The following is a 5902-nucleotide window of genomic DNA, read 5'->3' on the forward strand; positions in this document are numbered from 1 at the left end:
TTACTATGACTGCCATCATAAAAGCACGTCGTCACCAGAAATTCAGTGATTTGAATGGTTCTTCGGGTGGGAAAACTATAGGTTGCATGATCAAATGTATCCACATGCTCATTCATGCTCCGAGTGTTTTCTTGATACAAGCTGACCAGAATGGGTATTTACTTTAACTACCATCGTAAAAATTTTCCAGAAATCCAGTGATTTTTAATAGTTTGTTCGGGTAGGAAAATAATAGACCAACTGATAAGGTGAAAATTGAAATGCATCTGGGTGCAGTTAAATGCTCCAGGCATTGCCTTGCTCCAGGCTGTTTAGAACTGATATTAACCATGAGTTTCATGATAAAAACAATAGCCCAAGGTGTTCTGAATTCATCGACAGAAAGTCCTTTTTTTTTGTTCTTTGTGTTTGAAAAATATAGGCTCACTGACAAATGATGAAATGTAATTGTAGACATACTGTGGTATTGTTCAGCACCCCATGGCAAATGTGGGCTTTTCTTACTATTTTAGTTGTGTGAGCGAGCGAGTGTGTGTGGGGGACAGAGTCCATGTGTGTGGTCTCTTGTCTGTCTTCACTATCGTTCTTTCTGCCTACTGTCCTGATGGGATACCATGTTATTGTTGAACCTCCACTCTGTAGTTTCTTGTATGCTAAATCATCTGACTCCAGACCAGGGCAAAACACAGTTGAAGAGGAGAAATCTAAAATTTGATGTTCTGTATTTTTAGGCTGCAGTCTGAGTTAAAATGTTTCGAAGGCTTAAAATACAAGTCTCTCTGTGCCTTATGTAGAAGCCTCAACACAAACACCAGACACCAGGATATTAATGGATGTTTGCAGCACAATCAGGTTCGATATAAATATGCTCCTTTGACATTAGCATTAGAAAGGGACATGTTTTAGCTGGCAGGGCCTAAAAGCCGCGTGAGGCCTCACTGTTATCTGTGTGCCATCTGCTTGTTGTAGACCATGACTGAATCATGAGAAATATACCCCAGCCATCAAAAGAAGAGCATACTTTAAGCTCCCCCTTTGATCTGCGAGGATGGAAGAGGAGGACGAACGAGGTCTCTTCAGACATCAAAAAAGGGGGAGAGAGAAATTGATCACGGGTGAAAGAATAACACTTGAGTTTCCTCTTGAGTGTTGGTCACCGTAACATCTGGACGCTGGCTTTAAAACAGGCAGACTAAACGCCTCCAACCACAACACGTTGAAAAGAATGGGTCATCGGAAATTAGTTTAGCGTGGTTAAACAGGAAAAACTTAGGTGGGAGGAACATTGTGTGTGTGTCTGTGTCTGTGTCTGTGTCTGTCTGTGTGTCTGTGTGTACACTGCCTTATTTACAGTATCCACAACCACGGGGCTCATTGCAAGCATGGGGAAAGAGATTGTTTGCCTTGGATAATTGTGTCTATTTCGCTTAGCTCAGCAGTCAACTTCGTTTATAGAGTCCCAAACAAGGGGGGTAAAAAAGGAGAGAAGCAAGAGGGTTTGTGGAAACTTTTTCGGGCCAATAGCAAGGTGTTAACTCTCCTACATGCCACTGGCACACAGGTCCCTCAGTTCACAGCCAGCTCACACCTTCTATGCCCTTATGGCTGCTTGTTTTAGGACCCTTGGGTGGTTTTACTGTAACGAGCTGGAGGTATGACATTACGTGTCAACATTTCGCTGTGCCAGTTGTATGGCAGCATGTGAAAACAGGATATCACCTGTGGAACCCCTGAAGTCACTGGCAGGGCCGCTGACTGCTTTCACTGGGCCCCAGGAAAAGTCATCTCAACGGGCCCCACAGTCAATATACAATGTAATGGGAACCCAATTCTTGCCCCACCCCTCCCTGTGCCCGGGACATCTGACCCTTTTGTCCCCCCTGTCGGTTTCCCTGCTCACGGGAATCCAGCTACACACCGCTAAAGACCAATCAGGCTACAGCTTTGGGACTGTAAGCCCAGAGTGAGTTTTTCACATCAAGTTGTAGACATCAGGCTTAAACTGCAAGTCTCCTCCTCCATTGTGTGATGACAGACATCAGCTACTGTCTGTTAAAAGTGAGGAGGTTGTTGCCTGCACAAAACAAACAGCATCACGGCCTTGAAACGGATGGGGGAGGGCTGTGATGCAACTGAACAGCCAGGGTCATGCAAATGTAGGGCAGGCAGGCCAAGTCTACCAGGCAGCTTTATGACCTGGGTGGGTGAGAGAGGTATTTTTACAAGGGTGGTCACAGGCCAACTGGCCAAGGTAGAGGTGTGTGGTTTGCGAACGCTGCAAAATAGTACCAACCTAAGTAGAACCTCTATATTAATAGATTTAGTGAACTGGTACGCTTGGTGATGATTATATGAATTTGGGATTTGAATTTGATAGGGACTGATATAGAAGGTAGTATCTGATATGGAGGGTAATATTTATGTATTATGTATTCTAGTATTCATAGACTATGGTAATTATAATGGATTATGCGGGTACCACCTCCTTTACTTAAAATTCGGTAGCCAAGCCATGTCATGTAATGGCTGTGTTTTGTAATGTGTATTGTTGACTTCTTTATGATCTAGAACGCAAATGAATGCACCATAGACTAGGCCTACACAGGTTACCCAAGCACACTTCAGGACTTTTCATTTAGTTGTTTGTCACTAGGATTGTTATGCTGATTCTCCTGGTCCCAAATCATCACAGCCGATTTCAAAAACAGTACAGCTTTGATTGGAGACGACTCCTCTAATTAGAGTCATAGGTCTCGAACTCGTGCAACATGGAACTTAAGCCAGCAGAGTCTGATTGCGAAAGAGGTGTCTGTTAACAAAAACACCCCGGCCGCCAAAAAAACAGGCAGAGAATATTCCAGATAAATATTTGTCCCCGTGCCCTGCCTCAGCATTCCGCCGTGGAGCCTCTTCATCTTGTAAAAGACAGGGCTGAGGTTTCCCAAAGTCCGAGAGGAGTCGGAGGACTGTGGGTAATCAGGAATGTTTGGTTTTTTTTGGTGAAATATAGGCTAGCCACGGTAGGATCTAGGCCTCTGGAAGCGCGACCAACCACTTTTTTGCGCCTGTCATCTGTGTAACACATGCCTGTGGGCTGTGTGTGCATTGTGTGTCAGGCCTGACCATTTCAGAGTACCAGCCTCAGATGTAAACACTCAGCTGTAGGAGTATGTAAACACGCAAAGCATGGAGGCAAAGGGAAAGAAATGAACTGTGCATGTTTAGGTTTAAGAGACGTCTAAATCATGTTAATGAAGTTACAGTTCTGAGGAAAAGAAAATGTGCCTTTAGGTTTCAGGGATAGTGTAGCATGTAGACTTCAAGACGTTTCTTGTTAAGTTGCCTGTTCAAGAAAACAAAGAACCAAGGCCACAAAGATGCAGAGATGAAATAAAGAACAGAATGGCCTAAAGTAGGCCCATAAAGTAAGGGTTTTGAAAATGTAAGATTATGTTTCATACATTTATATGGTCTTTTGTTCATCGGTTACCTCTATTTATTTTTTTCTCTTTCTATACTGCCGTATCAAACAAGAACTTGAAAGCCCATTTGCCGTCTAAACTCAATCTCGACCGGTTATGCAGTTACTGCGTTCTTGTTTGGTGTGGCGGTATAGGACGTGCTGTAAGGCTATAAAGTTACACACTGCTGATTATTAGATGAGCTAACTTTGGGGCCTACACATATCTACTCTGCACATACCTAAAGTGATGAATGGACTGCTGAGCCCAGACACCTGCATCTACACGACAGAGTTAATGAGGCTTCTCATATGTGCTGCAGTGTAACAGATCCGGCCCTCAGGCGACTACTAACCCAACCTGAGACTGTACAGTACATGTGCTGTATACATACAGTATACAGATGTTCGTTCTCTCTCTCTCTCTCTCTCGCACTCTCTCTCTCCCTCTCTCTCTCTCTCTCTCTCTCTCTCTCTCTCTCTCTCTCTCTCTCTCTCTCTCTCTCTTTCTGCCTCTCTCTTTCATCCTCTGGCATACATATCCTTGTAGGAATACCTGATGACAGACAGCATCAGAACAACGTTACAGCAAGACCTGTGGGCATCACGAAACTTAGCTGGACTGCTTTTTTTGGACAGCTTTTTGTCATCATGGCATCTTCATGTGGCGATGGAGACAGAGAGAGTGTACCCTCCGGGGAGGGAGGGGTGGGGTGGGGGGGGGGCAACTGACATCACATAGCCGTCCGTGCCAGCTGGTCCAACTCACTGAGGTCACCGTCACAGGCACAGAGTGCTTGGATCAGCCATCTGTTGGCCATGTGTGTGTGCCTCTCTCTCTCTCTCTCTCTCTCTCTCTCTCTCTCTCGCTCTCTCTCACTCTCTCTCTCTCTCTCTCTCTCTCTCTCTCTCAAAGGCTCTGGCTGACCACTAGTGGCCTCTCCATCTTCTCTCCTTTCGTCACCACACACACACTCGCGCACTGAAGGCAATGGGGGGGGGGCTAAACACACACACACACACACACACACACACACACACACTGACATGCACGACAACAAGGTGAGGTTAAAATACGACTCCCCAAGTACACTTAACAACCTTGCCTGATGCAGAGCAGACACTGCTTGTTAGGTGCACACGGTCACTTTGTGTAGTTCGGCGAGACAAATGTGGAATGCGTGTTACTGCATAGACTGCATACATTGGAGTCCATGCGGTTCAAAAACATGCAGAGATGGGAACCTCCGAATTGGCTTTAAACAGGGTTTCCTCTGACTAAGGCCTTCAGATTCTGACTGTCATGACATGTCTGGCTTTTTTTCTTTTTTTTACGAACTCAACACTGATGTCTCCATTGTCCATGGGTCTCCGTTAAGCATGGTGCGAATGGAAGGAATACACAGGCAGCCATTTAATATGAAATAAATTATGTTAAAAATGTGTTAAAATGTTCCAGGCTTTTTAAAAAGCTACTAGACACTGGTACTCTTACAAAGGGTTACTTCAGAACACAGCTGTAAATGTGAAACAGTGTGAGTTTGGGGTGTGTGAGTGTGTGTGTGTGTGTGTGTGTGTGGGGGGGGGGGGTGCAGGGATTTGTACGTCTGCATAATGCACACACATGTGATGCGATCCAGTTTGTCATTCTAAAAATGGCTGCACAAAAAAATATGGAAATGTAGCCATTAGGCGGACAAAGCGGCGCTCATCACGTCCCCTGACCAAGTCTCTCTCTCTCTCTCTCTCTCTCTCTCTCTCTCTCTCTCTCTCTCTCTCTCTCTCTCTCTCTCTCTCTCTCTCTCTCTCTCTCTCTCTCTCTCTCTCTCTCTCTCTCTCTCTCTCTTCACTGCTGAGGACTAAATGTTTCCATGCAGTCTGATGAGTCAGTGGCTGAGACTAGAGTAGAGCAGAGGCTGTGAACTGTGGAACGAGGGGAAAAGAGAGAGGGGGGGGGGTTAGAGAATAGAAGGGTGGCCTTCCCCCCAGCTTTAAATATAAATCAGTGAGAGGATTTTTTATTGTAGCCTCAGAAACGGGGGAACTGCGCGCTTGCCCGGTCCCCGGGTCTGTGATTGATGCTGTGGGCTCGGAGACGATCTTTTTGAAGTCGTAATTAACCAGTACAGATGTTGGGGCGACGACGATGATGCTTTGATTCAAACAATATGGTGGCGAGCGACCCGACAGACAGACCGACCGACCGGCACAGACAAAATTCCTCCGCAGTGAGAGCGTATAAGTGGAGGCAGCGGTGCAATGCAGTGCGATGATGAGCACAGAGCAGCACGATTAGAGAGAGAGAGAGGAAAATTGCCATCTTCTTCCCTTATAATGTTTGGCTTTGGCTTGTTAGCAACTTGCATGGCACTGTTTGGGAGAGCAAAGTCACATGTGCGCTGGGGTAATGGAAACTCGACACTGAACCCTTCACTTCAGCAG

Source organism: Engraulis encrasicolus, chromosome 13 (genome assembly GCF_034702125.1).
Source record: "Engraulis encrasicolus isolate BLACKSEA-1 chromosome 13, IST_EnEncr_1.0, whole genome shotgun sequence".
Classification (NCBI taxonomy): Eukaryota; Metazoa; Chordata; class Actinopteri; order Clupeiformes; family Engraulidae; genus Engraulis; species Engraulis encrasicolus.